We start from the raw sequence: 19,644 nt of genomic DNA, 5'->3' as shown, positions 1-19,644 counted from the left end.
GTCCAATCTGGGCTACTGTAGAAATAGAATGACGGTTCAACATGCCGGATTCCATGGAAGGCGACCCGTGGCATCTGTAGATATAAACGGTTCATTCTCAAGAAAAAAAACAAAGAACAATCACTATATTCAGGTGATTACACTGATGAAAACAATGAATATTTGTTCAATTTCTGCCAGTAGATCCTTCTAAATTTTACACACTGGACCTTTAAATGTTATATATATAAGACTTACATAAATATAGCAGCAAACAACTGTTTGCTATGTAAAGCTACAGTGAAGTGATTATGTCACACTCCCTTTGACTTTGTTGCTATCACAGCCTGGCTGTGCTTTGTTTACAAAGCCAGTCTGGCCATATGTGCATGTTAGTGCATGTGAGTCCCTCCGTATAGAACTGAGAGTGAAAATGCAGTTTTTCTGCACTGGTGAATTATGAAAAATGTTTTTGGTGAGTTTTATTTTCTTTGTGTCCACTTGGAATGAATTTGCTGCAATAAAATGTGAGGTGTTTGTTTATGCAGTCTGGTCACAGGCGATAGCAATATTATGGCAGTTTCTGGTTAAACAAAAGGTCTATCTCTGTAGGGATCCTTTTCATAATGTTTTCAGTTTGGAGTCTCAGATCCGAGCTGTAAAACGTGGTTTTGAACATGGATTTAAATCTGCTCCATATCTGACCCAAATAAGTCGATTTTGATTTCTGTTTTTCATAACAGTTTGTTCATAAGAGGTCTAACAGAGAATAAGCCTTGTGGGGGTCTAATAGACCTTAAATGACTTGATATATTGCACAAGCCCACTTTGTGACAGAATTAAGGGTTGCCATTTGGAAGATGAAAATAAATTGATTTTTATCATTGTTATAATTTTTTAGACATACAGCAGTGGGAACTGTGAGATTTGACACAATGAAAGCAAAGCCAATTTCAACAAAACTCAAGATATGTATTGAAAACTGAAAGGAGTGTAATCTAAATTGAGAAATCAAGAGTCTAAACTCTAAACTTCTGTGTTAATTACATCACAAATCAGCAAGCCCAAAGCTTACTAACTAAGTCAAGTGTGTAGAGCAGGGTGTAAAGTAGTCGTGGATAATATAATAATCATCTTCATCATCGTAAATAAGGTCCAAGGTTAGAATTCAGTAGCACTTCTCATAAATTTACTACATATTAAAGTAGAATAATGGAGCTATTCAATTTTAGTCTCTTCTGACCAGTTTTCTCCTACATCAGATTGTTTTTCTGTAGCTGATCTTTCAGTATGTCACCAAGAAATCCCTTCTGTGAAAAACTCCCAAATCCACCAGATTTTAGTCTAAAAAGTACTGTAAGGTTATATGAACCCTTTCAACCTTAAAATAATATATATTTTGTTCACTGGTTTAACTGTTCTTTAGGTTTGCTAGGTATTAATGTTTAAGAAGCAACTCCTCTATGAGCCTCTGTACATAAATGATAAATGCAGATATAGTGTTTAAAGATGTTTTTAGTTTTTTTCATTAAGTATTGTGTGTACTACATTTTCTTCTGAGAATTCTGTAAACTGGTATCACCTTCACTGAACTAATTATGTGCAAGTGTTAATGATCTATAAAATAAATTTTCAGAACATTTCAAAGTAACCACAGTTTTCATATTTTTAGTTTCAGTTTCTGACAAAATAATTGCCTATTATATGATATTAAATAAATTCCAACATCAAAGTGATCCAACATTGACTGTGAGGCTACATTGCAAGGCTGATGTAATAAAGGAACAATGTCATTGACATTTTAGAAGGAATAACTCACTCCAGAATGATAAGGTACACTTTTTGCCGGAACAGCACTTCTTTGACAAAAAAACTGCACATATAGGTCAGAAATCCTCAGGATCAGATATTAGAAAATGTGGTATGTCTTATCTTTCTAATAGATTCATAGATTTGTCTAGGAGCATTAAAAGCCAAGTGGAAACTAAATTAACTAAATGTAGATCCTAGTATGACTAGTTAGTATAACAATGAATAGGATTTTTTCTGATTCATGCTTAACAATAACTACATGGAACAAAGTATGCATTTAACAATCTTGCGTCCATAGTGAATTAGATACAAAGGTCACAGAACATAAGATAAGCTTCTCCAAGAACATTACATGCTAAATCTATCATCTGACCTTCACTAAACATGGAATTCTTATCTATCTGTCTTACTGTCCTGCAAACATTACATTACTACAATAATGTTGTACAACAGCAATACAAACCATCTATCTGGGAGTGAACATACAAGTAAACTGTGTATTGGGTGGATGGATAACACCAGACTGGTTGGGAGTCCATCACAGGGACAATACAAACAGAGAATAATTTCCTCATCAGTAACTAAGGTCATTTACTGTCTCCAATCCCAGTGAACTGCATGTGCTTGCAATGTGGGAAAAAACCAAAGCATTTATAGGAAGTTGTCAGGGAGTAAAATTTTTGTTACACTGTTATTGTGTCACAAAAAAACCCAACAGCATTGTTTCAAGCCAGTCAACGATATACTGGTCAGAACAAGGCAAACCCAAACTCTTCCTCCACAAACAAGTTTGATGTAATCTGCTTTGCTCTGTATAGAGTTGTCTCATGCAGCGCAGACATGTCAATTGTCTCTTGTCAAGTCAGAATGAATAGCAGTGCCTATATTATGTTTCCAGTTGAGATAAAAATAGCCTACACAGGGCTGCAGAACAGCTGACAGTTGTAGAATTAAGAGATATTGAAAGGACACACAAAACTCGTCCAAAGCCCCTCTTTGTTCTCCCTGCAAATTTGTGGTTCATAGCATTTATACACTGTGACATACAAGACAGCCTACTTTGACAGAAAACAGCTCACAGTCTACAAGCGTGTTTTTGTGATATTGATGGTTGTGGTGCAGCTGGGCTTGGAGAACCAAAAGCAAATGATGTTGAAATATTGGTTTCTGATTTCGCAATGAACTGTTAAAACTGTGCTTTATATACAGAATGCATCACACAACCCACACTTCACTAATGATGAATAGAATTCCTAAAACTCAGATAAACTAATATCCTCTCATCTTGTCTTCAAAGAACTTATTGCTGGCAAAAGGCATGCAGCCCTTTTTTCATGACAGGGGGGCTGGTCTCTGTTTTATAATTTATTGGGCGGGTCAGCCATTTCACCAGCATTTATCCTCATTGATTTCTTTAACTCTCAGGGGCCCCTTTCCTTCCTTAGCTTTTGGGATGTAATATAAAGGACCTTGGATGTATTAGTCCCCCTCAATCCCAAAAGGTAAGCAGAGATGGGATTGTATTTATCACATTCCCTTCTCAAACATGAACCAAAACCTTAGAAGAGTGTAATAATGGAGTTTACAGTGACATTTTAATTTATCTTGTCCTATCTTATTTATCTTGACTGGTACAAACTATACAAATATATCACCTGTCGAAAAAAAAGTTTTCTAATTTAATTGAGAGAACATTAGCTTTATTGTGATTGTTTTATTTTTAGTTACAATGTATTTGACTTACAAGATATAAAAATGTGTTTGCATGAAAGAACAGAGAGTTTATCCAATTTCCCAAGTGGTTATTATCGCTGTCTCCTTATAGAATCAAGATATTAAAAGGAGGTAAACATACTCTAAGATGATTTTTTTCTAAAGAAAACCATTTAGTAGCTAACATTTTTCAATTTTTTTCAAAATAATTTCTCTGTCAGTCTTCTTTAAGACCCTGGTGCTCAAAAAAGGCTGCATTCCTCCCATTAGATCAATATTTCACTGATGTCTGGAGGAGTGTAATGGCAACCAGTGCCCCCCAGGGAGCACAGCTCTGTGCTCAGCACCGGGCTCCCTGATGACCTGGAGACCTGGCCCACAATTGACCTCACTAACCACCAGGCCAATTAGCACTGGCTCTCTCCAGGGTCTACCTATCTGCACATCTGATCAGGATGCTTCACAGTCAAGCTGAGGCCTGTCTCTCATTCAGTATGTGACCACAGAAAGTCCCCAAATCCCTGGTGGGTTGTAACCTAACCAGTTTGTTGATAAAGCATTAACAGTGTTATCGTGTTTAGAACTACCTACTGTATATAATCATGTCTACAATTAAATACATAACATGAATACATAACACAATAAAATACACAAATGATGAAATACATATCTGATCTATTTGTAGGTAGGTCATGCTCATACTAGGGTGCTTAGTCAGATGTCTCAGATGACTAACAAAACATCTCAACAGCTTGAATCAAATTACAAAGATTAGAATGCAGATGCTTTAAACATGACATCCCTCATAACTCACTGGCATCACGCATCAAACTGCTGCGCTCAACAAATGCAAATAACTGCAATAGACTATTTCTGTAGTTTGGTGCAGATCACAGTATATTTACCTCTGTTAGTCATGCTAGCATGGTGTTGCTCAAGCTAAGACAATGTCACACAGTACAGCCTATAAGCTAGTTTACTTTGAATGAAAGCATGACACTTCAAGGTGCTCCACTGAATCCTCAGACACCATGTGATATCTTGGTGCACAATAAAACAACAGAAACACTAGCCATCTTTTGTGTAAACTTTTTTTTTTACGATGAAGCCTAAAACATTTCAGATCACTATTTGCTGTTGTTCGTTTCTGTCTGCCAAGATACCATTTTCAGTCAATTAACATTTTAAAGTTATTATCATAAAAGGAATAACATTTCATTTCAACATTTTGAAATTAATAATTTTCTTGCTGAGCGTGAGGTGAGAAGATTGATAGTACTTTTATGTTCTTAATATGATGCTAGAGCCAGACAATTAACTTAGCTAGGCACAAGAACTGGAAGCAATCCAGTATCTCTACATTTTACTAGTATTGTTATCATGTTCATTTACACCAACCCAAAACTGCTTGAAATGTAGGAAGGAGAGACAGATATAAGGGTTGGAGAGGTTACCACCAGAGTAATTAGCATATATATAGTCTATAAGAAGTCTGTACCTCTGTCTATAGGAAGTCAATACTCTAAAACAGGGTTCATCCACTACATTTTTCCAAGGGCCAAAAATTTTCTCTTAACACTGTGGGGGCCACAAATAAAGAAAACACATTAATTAGTATGGATGTCCCGATCCGATCTCAACGATCGGTATCAGCACCTATCCAGGCATTTTTTAACTGATCCGTACTGGCTATGTTGAGCTTTATTGATCCGATCCAATCATTTGTTTCACGTCAGCTGTCATACAGCTGTTTGTCAACTCTTTCGCTGTTTTTTTTCATCCATTTTGCTCTGTGTGTGAGAGAGAGAGCAGGAGCAGCCCTGCCTGTGTGTGAGGAGAGAGCGGTAGAGATCCGACACAGCTACTGTCTGTGCAACAAACGTAATGTGAACAAAAAACAACAAGAGTAATTCATTACTGTAATTTGCACAAAAGATGTAGGGACGATGGAAATAAACACTCGGCAAAATATAGTTAATTCAGGTAACTCAGGTAAAGGCTGCACTGAAGCAACAAACACTGGATTGTGTTAAAAAATAAAACATTAAGGAACAGCTTCGATATGGGCATTTTGTTTCTAAAAGAAAAGCAGAGCTATACAATAGTCAAGCATGTACATTGGATTGATTTTAATAACATTGATTTACTTAAAGTGTGCACTGTATTATCTAAAAAAAATTATGTATTGGAAATAAGTATTGGATCGGATCTCGGTATCGTCAGACACACTATTAAATGACTCAGATCAGATCAGTGGCTAAAAAACCTTGTTCGAGACATCCCTATTAATTAGTTAGCTTAGCTTAATTGGCCTATTAATATTTATTATTTTTTTACTTTCATAAAAAAAAAATATTTTTATTAGCCTTTATCAGTATTGGTGTTTCTATCGAAATATATTGCAAATAAGTCTGCATTTGGCAGTGGATAGATTGCTCAAACACATGACCTTCACCCAGGAGAGATAATATTAAGAGCGTCACTTGAACGTCAACACAGTGCTTTCACTTAGAAGACCGCTGTTAGTTTTTGTACCTAAACCTAACCGAACTGTGAACTGAGCAAGATTTATTTCTACAGTGCCGGATGCTGACCACAGAATGAGCATGTGTCTAAAATATGACTGGGGACTAACACTGCCACACCTAGTCGAGGCAAAACATGACACTGCCATGGTAGACCTGCATGTGTACTATATGCTTTGACTTGACATTAATACAAAAAAAATAGCAGCATTAATGTATTTCATCTTAGTACAGAAATATAATTTAGTTTACAGCACAAACAACAGTGTGCAGTACCTCTTTAAATAAGAGCATTTGGGGAAAAAAAGAAAAGTTAAATGATAGCTATGAGTTTGTCCCCATTCTTGCATGGCAATACGGCACAGCCATAGTCCATTTGTAAAAGACAGTAATTTGTTTCAGCATTTCCATAACAGTATGATTTTACCCATGTTTTGAGGCATGATTATTTCATGTTATGCTTCCTTTACAATTTTCAGATATCGAAAGATGAAAGTCAACAAAGCAACAAAGAGGTGATAAAGATGCAGCATGAAAAGAAGAAAAACACACTTAATGTTCAAGACACAAATTAAGACGTTATTCAAAATCTTCAAGAAGACACATCCTCCCCAAGAGAACAGCAATTCTCACCTCAGCAGGTAACTGTCCATGCCATCAACTCAACTCCTAAAAGAAGAGAGACATGTCTACAGATGCCAGGACCAGTGAAGACATCTACCCCAAAGGATTTACTCAAAAAGAGGAACAGAAGCAAGAAAACAGAACATCAAAATTGAAGTCAAAGTTGTGCTACACAGAGAAGAAGCTTCTAGAGAAAATCAGAGATGGTCAACCTAAACACAAGACTGAAAAGACTTGATGTGATGGCCAAAAGGAAACAGGTAATTATCAAGATTGAAGGCAGAGAATAAAACTACAGAAAGCAGTCATAAAAGAACATTACTCAATAAAAGCCAGAGAAGACTAATGCACACACTTGTGCCACTTTCTTCATTCACTGTAATAAATTGAAAATCTGGAGCAATCTGTAAAAAGGTCCAGATATTCTGGGAGAGAGCCTTAATGAACACTATGGCACATTTTAACAGAAGATTTCTACAAAGAATCCCAGGCCCAACCTTTTTAAGGCTCAATTATTTCAATTTAAGTCAGAAACATCATCCAACTGAACAGGCCAGTGTGTGTAGTGATTGTGACATATCCTGCATGTAAAGGACATGCAGCAATTGCAAGCATAAGACATTTCACACAACGTTGGATCCTTCAATGAAAGGAAACATCACTGTATGGGAGCAGTGGGTCCCTAAAGCCATATCAATAACAAAGAAATGCAAAGATGGGTCCACTGAAGAGAAGGAAATGAGGAAAGTGGTTCTTGACAAGGGTCAAAGCTCAGTTGAAAAGCTGGTGGACCTCCTATCACACAGGACCCAGACTACCTCTCAAACTTCTGGTTTAAAAACGAATCTATATGACACGCAACCGTTTAACATTGGGGGGGGAATATAGTACCAGATCCCAAATTAACTGGACTGCTTCAATGATTAAAACGTGTATGGTGTGCACAGTATGGTATGTGCATTTATATTTATTTAATATTTTAGCTGCTTGCAAAATCTACATCACATCTGTTATTGTTAACATAGTTTTTTAGAATTAATGTACAATCAAGCAGAGCATTGCACGGTGAGAATGTGATGAGAATTTCTGCTCCAAATTCACGGAGCTGCTTCTTTCCTTCACTCCCCTGTTCAAAGCATCTCAGGGTGCGCTGCTTAATATCGCTCCGTGCTCGGGGCTTTAGCCCCAACACTCAATGCTCATTCAAAAAGAAATTGTTTTTGTGTTTTAATTCAGGTTTAACCCTTTTTTGAAGTTGTATGATAAAGAGCCAGGCTCGCACTCATGCATGAATTGAGTTTGAATGGGAAGGGTGTAAACAGCAAACTGGCAAAATGTACAGTACCAGTGTTTGGCATATGCATACCGGAGCAAAACTGGAGCAGGATGGATTGGGAGATAAGGTAACACTCCAACAACTAAAAAAATCTGCTCTGTGCTCCATCCAAAATCCTTCTGCTCGCAATCCCCACTCGCTCCACTAAAGTGTACTGCTCCCAAGTGATAAGTCAGAATGTGGCATTTGCCCTACGTGAATGACTTTCATGTTTTATGTTCTAATGGTGCTCCATTTAACCCTGTTCTAATGTGTTGTTTTTATTTGTGTTGCCAGTTATGTCATTTTGAACTGACCTGGTTGGTGTTGCCACAAGAGATCTCAGGTGTCACTAAATCACCCAGGAATTAAATCTCAAAGATTTAAAATGTTTTATAAAAGGCACATCATGTAAAATACAAAAAAAAAAAAACTTTTGTCAGTCTTAAATTCAATAACATGTCTTTTAATCAACCAAGTTCTGAGTCTGCAATGTTATCTGATGCTGTATACAGTTCAATGTTAATGTAAGAAAGGGTATTGCATCGCACGAGCATTAATCACATATTGCACCTTTTTCAGTCTGAATAATAGGGAATGATAAACACTATTTTGCAAAGAACAGATCCACATGCTAATAATGCGGTCAAATTGATCATTCTGTTGCGCCAATAAGGCTGTTCCCCTGGGCCTCCCTTCACCTGTTGTTAACAACGTTCTCTGAGGGGTTTCTGTCAAGTGCTGACAGAGAGGAAAAACATATGGCTGCCTTCATCTGTTAAAGCCGCATGAGAAGAATCCCTGGGAGGCTAGTTTGACCCTCTCCAGCAGTCTTTAAACCGCAAATTAAACAGAAATTGTTTTCTTACCTGAAGCCACTGTGCTTCCCTGATGTCTTTATGCTTAAGGGAAATTGTACGTAAGTTCAAGGCAAGGGATACAAAATGCTTGGAAGAACAACATCAATGACAGACAGACCGTTCAGCAGCTGTCAGTCAGTAAAAGATATGATCATATCATTTGCAACACCCACCCGACAACTAATTCTATCTTGTTTTTTTATTTTCTAATTTGCTCTAATCATAAGCTGTAAAGAGTGGTATTCAATAACTTCTTAACAAATTCCCATTAATTATAAGGAGTGAGGTTTGGAATTAATGGCAATCTATATTCTTACATGATGTCCTTTCTCCTTGAAGTGACCCTGCCGTCCTCCTCCTTGTGATGATCACTGCTTAAAGACAGATCCACGGAGAGCATGGAGGTTATTTGACGGCTGATGGTTGCCTGTGGGCTGTATAGTTCTAGTGGGGCTTTTTAGCTGTTGTTTGAAGTGTGCTGCTTACGTGAGAGATGAAAAATTCAGGAAAATAATTGGGAGTAAGAGCCATCTCTCATGCAAAACTTAGTGTGAAACAGTAAAGATACTTCCAACACTACCTGAACAGGTCTTCTCATTGTGTCCTCTGCTCTCTTCCTGCTTAACATGTGAAATAAAGGAGAACATACTGCTGATGAACCTCAGGATTTTAAGGACTAGGATATTAGAAAGTCAAGCTTATGATTATATAGCATACAGTATCGTAGGAAGGCAAAAAGTCACTGCACACTTACCCATCCCAATCAAACAGAGATAAACACATAACACACATAAACACAGATCAGCACTCAGTCAAAGACATCTCCACTCATTGTCTTTACATGAGGCTTATTTGTTTTTCAAGTTAAGTGCTTCAAGAAGTACATAATGTTGACTATTGTAAAGCTTTATCCATTAGATTTTTTTTTTTTGCAAATACAGTTCAACGTTGCCATCACTGTGGTTGATCTCAGATCAGACTTGACACAAAAAGTTATTTTTTGGTAGCTTAAACTAAATACTATTACTACTACTATATATAGTGCAATTCAACAGATGATGTACTAGTATACAAAACAAGAACAATTAAGCAGATTAAATAAACAAAGCAAATGTGGCACCAACTAGCAGCATGGTGATTCTAAAATTTTGAATTTTTTACAAAGTCAAAGAGAAATGGCCTAAAAGATCCATGTAAATAAAAAAGTAAATAGACATTGAATTGTGGAAATTGGGATGGCAAGGTAATCATAGGCAGACAGAAGACACCAATAACTCCTCCAGGAAGGAACCAGCCACTTCCAATGGCACTTCTTATTTCCATTTTCCACGCTCTGAAATCCTGTCAAGTCTGTCTCAGACAGACAGCAGCTGCATTTCACGCTATCCTTTGTACAACTGAGAGTTGCCCACTCTTTTTATACAGAACAGGGTGGTTGTAGGCCATGGTTAACTGTGCTGTGGTTTCATTTTTTGTGTCATTTGACCATGCAAGATCCAAGATCTCCAAACTTCTTTAAGCAAAATTCCTGTTATTCTAGATGTGTGTGCACAAGATTGCTGCAAAATGAAAGGCTAAACAATAATTGTACCCTCTGTTGAAAGACAGATATTAGTTTTGGTATTATGGTAATATGTATTATATATATATTAGATATTCACACATACAACTATCTCAGATGCATGTGCACAGAGAAGATTCCACACACTGCTCTTGCTCAACATCACAATGTATTAATCACACTAACGTTTTGGTCCCTGTGGACATTCAGCAAAAGTATTTTATACAATTCTTACAACATTGTACATCGCATATGCCCTGTCCTATTATATACTCTGCCCAAAGAGCATGAGCCTAAAACTCATCCGAACAACTATCCAGGTAGACTAGTGGTAGCTGGGATTGGCTCACTACTATAACCACAACTATGTAGATTATTTTTATCAAGCTACAATGACATCTTTTGTCGATTCAGATGAACTACAAAGTTTACAAGACTTGAATAAAAAAGATCCCAATTTAAAGTTCACTGTAGAATATAAGGCAAGAAGTCAGTTTTTTAGACTAAGACAAATGTGTCACACCACATTGTCACATTGTCACATTTTGACAAGTTGGTAGATATGAAACAAAGGTTTATAGAATGGCATCATCCAAGTAATTTTGTGGAGGAAGTTTATAATATGGACAAGAATTAAATCAAGAAATGAATTGTTTCAAAAGGATCCCCTACAGAAAAAAGAAATGTTCCATCATGTTTAATATTATTTATACCACCATCTGCCACAGATACAGGTTAAAGTATAATAAAAATTGGCACATATTATCATCAGACCCAGCAATGTCCATGGATTTGAAAGAACTACCAGTAATAGTTTATTGAAGAGGACATAATCTCAGAGACTGCCTTGTACATACTGATCATCAGTGAAAAAAAGGACAGTACTTGTTGAAACCTCTTCCAAATGGGTGATATAAATGCAGAGGATGTACAATGTAATAATATGGTCGACACTTCTTTTCTTTCTCATCCTTATACTGGGAAATGTATTTTTGTCCATCACATGTTCTACTTCTTAAGTAATTTACATGATCAAAAATCCATGATTGTATTTAAAACCTCACGTTCACTAGCTAATAAGTGAACACAAGAGCTCTATATGGAGAAATGATGTACCCAATAGCAGTACATTTCAATGGCTTTACATATTTCATCATTTAGGTTCCAGGGGACTTAAAAGGTGTTTCTACCAGAGAGAAGTGGTAACACTGATGAAATACTAAATATACTGGATATTTAATTTGCAAACTTTATCCCCTTAAGGCTTGAATGATGATATACCATGACATGTCATGCTCATGCAATGATAATTTATGAGAGCTAGATATGTTGGGGTGTTTGGTTCCTGTTTTTTTTATTGTTCTTGTCTGTGGAATATTATGTGTCATGTCAAATATTGAGAAACACTCACATAAGAGAATAATTATGCCACACCTGTCTCAGTATAGGCGGAACATTATCTATTTAAGATCAGTGTTATTAGAATTGTGTGTAATACTCTTGACAAAGGTCCAGAGGGACTGAAATGTTAGTGTGATAAATAAATTGTGATGCTGAGCAAGAGCAGTGTGCAGGTCCTTCTCTCTCAGGACTGTGCTAATAGGGAATTTAAAGTTGTTGAAGGAACTCTACTCGTGCCATTTACACCAGCAAGGGTTTCACATTCCACCACCTCTGCTCAATTTCCTGTGCTGGCCCATTCACGTTTTACTCCCACTTGACTTTTCACTCACCCTGACGCCGGAATGACCTCCTGTAGAATTAAAGACATAATCTTCTGCCGTAGTTCACATCTGAAAACTTAACTCCACAAGAAATATTTTATTGTATGTCACTCTACTCCCCACTGAATAATATTTCCTCTACGCTATGATTCATCTTTAACTCATCATTTTATTGTGAAGGACTGCTCCATGGTCACAGGAATATTGACAAGATAAAGATACCATCAATACCTTGAGCTGTGCTCTTAGTTTTAGCTGCATTATCATTTTGATGATCTAGGAACAAAACTATACGTTCTGCAATAAATTTAAATGTAGGCATTATTATCGCCCTTAAATATCAAGCTGCTGCATCAATGGAATGTCTTAAACAGTCAGTATAGCAGCAATCTAGTAGCCTGACCATTAAACAAATGCTGGATTGTTTCCCTGTGTCATCTTTCTGCCCCAAAAGCTTGTGGGGTGGAAAAAAAATCTACTGCTGATCATAAAATGATTATAGAATTCTAGAAAACACTTCCTCCACAAGGTCAAATATATATAATTAATGCTAAGCATTCTAAACATAGAAACATAGCATTTTCCAGCTGTGAGAGGTTTTATTTTGCTTTTATTTTGTTCCTGTTTACATGTAGTATTTTCAAGAAGAAATAGTAGCTATAGAATTCTGTATTAATGAATGTGTTTGAATAATTGCTTTGGAGGACTTCATGAAGTCCTACCAGTGTACAGTGTAGTAGTTCAAATTTGGGATAGGATTTGTCCATTTAATAGCTGTTTTTGTCCATTTCTATTTTGTGTTTGTGGTTTTTTAATTCATAATCATCACATATGACTTGTAAAACTCACATTATTATCACATTATATCACTGGAGAACAAGGCTTAAAACTACAAATTTCAAAGACACACACTTTTGGTCCAAACCATGACCACCTCTGATGTTATCTGACTACAAACACAATTGATGGGATGCTAATAAAAGATATGGAGGACTCTGATTTTTACTTTGTGTTCATAGATTGTCACAGATCAAAGAATGATTTTGGCCATTCAAGTACTCATTTATGGCTTTAATCCCTTTTTAGAAAGAGCCCTTTAAAGCACAGAATTGTGTTGCATTGATCATGATGGCTACTGCCTTCTGAAAAGATGAAAAGAACAGGTCTTCATTTCAAAGAAAAGACTGAGGTAGACATCCATTACCTCACCTCACCCTTCATGTGCTCTTACAACATGAATGCACTCACATCAGAACATGAATGCACCCACATCAGCTGGAACAATAAGAGACATTTAAAGTCTTATTCAGACTTACTGCCATTTGTCCAGATATATAAGAATCATGTCTATATCGGGCTGAAGCAGATGGACGTTAAAGCTAATGCTTTCAGAAACTGTTTTTGTTATTTCATGAATTTCACTCTCCACTGGATATTGCACTAGAGCACCAGCGTCTCAGACCAAAAAAATGGGACAGAAACAAAATAAAACTCACCAAAACCGACATTGTCATTCCAACAATCACAAATGCTGGTTTAGTTGAAATAAACGTGTCAGACATGAAAACATGGCCGCAATGTAAACTGTGCCTGTCAAAGTACAACCACTAAATGTGATTGTTTGCCACTGACAGGCTCAGGTAGTGTCTGGCAACATTATGGAAAGGATCCTTACAGAGATTGACCTTTGGTTAAACCAGAAACATTTGTAATATCACTCACGACCAGACTCTGTAGAGAAAAACGGTTACTTATTTTACTTTGGATATCATTATAACAGTGTAACTTAATTCAAAGTGGACAGAAAGAAAATAAAACTCACCAAAACAGCCTTTGTTAGTCTAAGTGTTTAGATAAATAACATCCCCATTCTAAACCTGCGAAGCTTTGATTGGCTCTGGAGTTTTTCCAACCATTGAATCACAAAAAAAAATCATATGGGTGGCAATTAAAGACATCTAAATCTCAGATTATATTATTATAATATCAGAGTATTCATAGTTTGAACCCAGTTTAATTTCCCGTTTTTTTTCTAGTTTTCTGTCAATTTAAGCTTAAATTGCTCTTCTTTCACACAGGCTTTCACATACACATGAACTGCCTCTGTTACTTCCTGACCATAGTCCAAATTACTGACACCAGTTTAGTGCAAGCACGTGAAAATGTACACAATACTGAGTGATGATAAGCACTGGACTAATCCCTGCCTGTAATACAAGGCCCACTATTTGCAATGGGAACAAGCTCCGTCAATACTACACTTGGCTGCACTATTTCTCCCGGGGCATGCTTGATACATTTGAGGTGCAATTACACATTTATTGAGAGCTCTTCACTTCACAATCAGATTAGTTAAGATGCATTGTGTTCCAAGTAACAATGTGGCCCGAAAGATAGCTTTGTCAGTATCAGACAGACATCAAATAGTTTGGTGTAGGGGTGGAGGAGCAAAGCTTAGGTGGAACATTGAAAAGCTTTTATTAAGTGGGTCTCACTTGTTAAATATTCTCCTTTTTTCTTTCATGTGTCTACTTTGAAGAAGAACCTTCTTTTTAAGTACCCTCAACTGTGTTTTTCTTTGTTCTGTGTGCTCTTGCTGGGATTGTTGACATATGTAAAGAGGCTAATGGGTGTACCAGTCATCCAGGCAGGCACGGTGCTTTATGCTTTGATGTAAACATTTGAAATGTCAACCCGGTCCATAGCTCTGCGTGGGTAAGCTCCAACACAAATAAGACTGTCAATCCTTTTTCTTTGTGTGTGTGTGTATTAATCTGAGAGACATGCCTCTGCCTTGTTGTGGGTTTGTTTACTTTATCACCAATATACAAGGAGTCCCTGCCACTGTCTAACAGCTCTGCCACTGCCCATAGTTATCCCTGTTCACTTCTTATCAAAGATCCCTGAGGTGTGACACCAAACTATTCTCCTTTCCACTAATAACCCTCTACTTTTGTCTTCATCATTCTTGCATGAAATTGGCTATTAGATGGTTCTCCAGCACAGATAGAGAGACTTAATACTTTAATACATGGCCCTATGCACTAGAATATGTGCTGGAAAAATGCTGAAAATATGAATGCCTAAATACCAAAATTCCTGACCTAGATCAACCTGAGTGGGGACACACACACATGCACACACACACAGGAAAGAAAGAAAAGATTCAGAGTGAGAGGAAGTGGGAGAAGGGAAAAGAGAGCAGTAAACAGCCTCCTGTGATGTGTCTTAAAACCCCATAAAATGGCTTCAAATCACGGCAGGGACATGTTAAGGAGAAAAGAGGTCTTTTCAGTTTGATTTACTTTGAAGCCATCCCGTATCCCTGTGTGGTGATTACCATGGGTCTTTGCAGTCCCCGACCTCACCCCAATCCCGTTAACACAATCAAATTTCTGGGCACTATTCGAGTTGCCACGTGCCAGCTACCTAATCATGAACAGAGAAAGAGAGGAAGAATTATCTATGAGAACTTGGCTGCTTGAAACCCACATACTGGGTCAATCATCATTATCAAAGCCTATCCTTCTGGGCTCACCAGGGATTATAAAAAGAAGGGTTGATGAACAGGGATCAGAACAGAGAAGACAAAAGAAAAAAGTCTCAGTGTGCCTTTCAAAGTTCAAACGATGGATACAAATCGTTGCTTTCAAAATATGTCTAGCTTCAGTTCTCTTCCTGCGTTGTATCAAAGCAGAGTGATTATTTAGTAACATACAGGGTGTGACAAAATGACAATGTTACTCTCAGTTGACAGTCCGTCGATGGGAGCTTTTGGAGAGGTAACTACCGCCTTCGAAGTGGGAGTTGGAGTCTCTTGGTAAACTGCTGCGATATAGAATGACTTCATCTTTTGCTGTGCACGTTATGAGCATTGCCTGTAGCTGTGGGAGATAATGTGCTTCACTCAAACATGAGAAACATATTCCAGTGTAAAAAAAGCCAAGTTACAACTCTGACTGCCTCTCTTTAACCTGACATTCTTTTACGTGCTCCCATATGGATTACTGGAGCAGATGTGGATTTAATGTATTTTTCAGTGCACTCATAGAGCTGCAGAAATAGGGTTGAATATACAGTTGGTGCACATAAGCCATGTCTTTTGTGTCACATCCCCTGCTTAAACCCACCTGCTCGTCCCCTCTTAATACTATACCTCTTCCCATTTTGGTTTTTCCACTTCCTTTCCTTTGGTTTTATGGAAATGAGACACAACTCCCCACTATTGTCACATAAGATGTTATGGATAAATATGGAGCATACACTTGAATAAATGAATAATATTCTCTGTTGTGCACTACTGTATTATGCTTGGAATAATGTACACCTAGATCCCTAGATGTGCTGAAATAAAGCATGCTCACACAGTAGGAACATCTATTGTTTGTCAAATATGAAGTTTTATGCTTACTGATATTTGAGACTCACTGTCCACATTGTTCCCAGTGCACTAGACTAGATGTGTGTGTTTTAGCAGGACAGTTCATTCCTGTCATACAGTATCTACATTCACATGAACTGCAATTTTTCCTAAAAACCTGATGAGGACAATACTGAAGACTGTGCATACAGCCTTTCTATTAACCGTAAACCTCCATTAATCAATATGTTTACATTAAGTGTAAATATGAAATGCCTGCAATGACAAACCCACACAAAATTATATGTCTTAGCTTCACAAAACTTTTTATCTTCTTTTAGCTCATAAATTTGGTTTTATGGGACACAATGAAGTTTTAAAACAAATCGAGCAAGTAACAAATTGTGATAAAATCGGCTACTGTTCTTTCCATAATGATGGCAGTATAACAAACTGCCATGCCATGTAAACCTATATGCGCTCTAGCCCAACTTAAAATCCTTTTTAGTTTACAACTTACAGCAGCACTGTGATAGATATCTTATTTTTGACTGCATGGTGTTAAATTCTAGCTTTTCAGGTAAAAATTAATTGCAAATAAAGTAAAAACATACATTTAATGAACGTTTTAAACCCCAAAAAACGAAGCTGACTGTATGTTTTTTCTGCCCTGAGTATTTTCTGCAGGTAATCCTTTCAGGTTGCATACAACCCCAACAAACTTTGCCAGTGAAGTAGGCCATCCTGAATGTAGCCTGGGAAGCAAAACCTGGGGCAAATCACTCACTGCACCACTCTGCTGCTCATTAAGCTTATTGCTTTGAGCACAATAAGGTGATAACTGAAGGCGGAGTATGGACATTTTTTATCAACTCAGATCTTCTTTCATCTGGATTATGTTGAACTGTTAAACACAGATTTTAGCAAGAAAATCAACCTAAAATAAAGAAGGGAGACATGTCCCCTCCATCCTCAGTGGAAATGATGCTCTTGTTACAGTCAACAGGTCTAGTCACACCACTCTTATCAACCGCATTTCAGCAAATAAGAAACTGTAAGTGGCTGCCCAACATCCAATGGCAGGCAAAGTTAGTTGAGATTTTTTTTTCTTCAAGCAGCCAAAATATGTATAGCACTTTTTAACTTAAGGTCATAACTAGGGTAGGTATAGATCCAACATAAAAAAAAATTCATTAGGAGAAGATACACTAAACTAACTAAACTGAGTGTGTCTTTTCCTGGCAGTTTGCGACATGCAGGCCAATTCATGCAAACTGTTTTAAAACCCACATTCTGTAGTGTGAATCTGTTTACATGTATGGCTGTTAAATAAATTAATCAATCAATCAATTTTTGATAAAATTGGATGCAAACTATACCATTGTAGCAACTTGAGAGGGATGAAATGTAGTTGCTGCAAGAAAAAAGTCTTCTTTTTTATGTAATGTTGAGGTTGTTTCTTCACTTACTAATTAGATGCTTTGCAACAAAGCACATATCTTTAATGGTTATATGCTTTGTTGCATGTAAATGTAAGTCTGAATATATCTATAGTAAACCGCTTATTACAATTAATATTTTAATGTATGAATGAAACAGGCAACAGTATTCCATGGCTTGACCTTTGTCATTTAAGCTACTTAATTGTTGGCAGCTTTTAGTTGATAAACCATACTGGAGATACAGATGGATATAGATATAAAACAATGAAAGCCATAATTACATTAATCCTTGGCATTTGTGTACAAATGTCACCTTGGTAGTGCTCCTGTGTGTGCCTTGTATTTGTGAAGACTTAGGCTCGGGGGAAATCTGTGAGTAGATACTGAGGACAATATTTGGCAAGAGAGACATCTGACAATCCTCCAGCACTAAACCTGTCACACTGTCAAAGCACCAGCACAACTCCCATATCTCCAGGCACTGAGCACCGACCAAGAGTGAGAGTACAGAAAATACATATTTATTAGTTTCTGTGAAATATAAAAGCACAAAACTATAAAACTTAAGATATTCTGTTCTCTGTAAGGAGGAAACTAAGCAGTGACACCATTTTGAAGAGCAGAGTCAGGAAGAGAAATACATGCTGAGTGGATGGAGATATTTTCTTTGACTTAATTAAACGTTGCCATTTGTACCTCCACGTTAAATCATTTATAAAATCATCTTCTCATTCAGTATGGCTGCATGTGATACAGGCATTTACCTCAGAAGCTCAAAAGCCACGTTTCATTACCATGCCTATGTCATCCCTTGATGAGCAATGAGCCCTATCTCTACTGGGGCAACTTTTAAAATATTAATATGTCTCAGAGAGGGAATGGACAATCAGGGAAGAAAATTGGGAATAAATTATGTAGGCTAAACTTGTAGGTGCTTTTATTTCCTAATTTATGACAGTGGTTAAAATCTACACATGCTCTTAAGATTTATGATCAAATAGGTTGGAGACTATATACTATATGTCTTAACTTGTTTTTATGATTGCGCCTAATTTTCTTATTAAGTAAAAACCACCACTGAAGCAACAGGACCATCTTAAATACACTTTGTGATGTGTTTCCAAAAATATATTCAAGAGCACTAAATGCACCTTAACATGTTTATGTATATTAGATGTAGGAATTTATAGTTTCCCTCCTATGTGAATGCACACCAGGTCAAGGTGGGGAGGACATGAGACTAAGATATTAATCATGGAGCACTTTCCTCACTGAAACTTGCATCTATATATTTTGTCTCATCCTTGAGATGACTTGAAGATAATCTAATAAATGTTGGATGTTACACAGTGAAATGGGAATTTATTTTGTAGAAAATTAAGGTGTTAAAAGTATACTTGTTCATAAAGTGCTTACAACATGTATTTCCACAAATTCATCCATTCCCCTTAATTTTCTTCAGCTGCATCATCACATTTTTATCTGCTTAAAATAGTAGTTGAGGAACGTATTTCCTCAAAACCCCAGAGTGTGTGTAAATACAGTTGCTTGTGAAGTTATTCCCATCTCATTAATATGCTTGAGTAGTCTGAGGGCTGAAATAACATTACAGTCTTCACTTACAACCTAACCAAACTTTAAGATTAAAACACTCTAGCACAACTAATAGGTCTTATCCTTTATCAGAATGTGCCACCTGAGAAATTGCTACCTGGGGGTGACATTTAGC

Source organism: Morone saxatilis, unplaced genomic scaffold, assembly GCF_004916995.1.
Source record: "Morone saxatilis isolate NCDOM2014 unplaced genomic scaffold, NCSU_SB_2.0 Contig2, whole genome shotgun sequence".
Lineage (NCBI taxonomy): Eukaryota > Metazoa > Chordata > Actinopteri > Moronidae > Morone > Morone saxatilis.
This window is presented reverse-complemented; position numbering follows the sequence as displayed.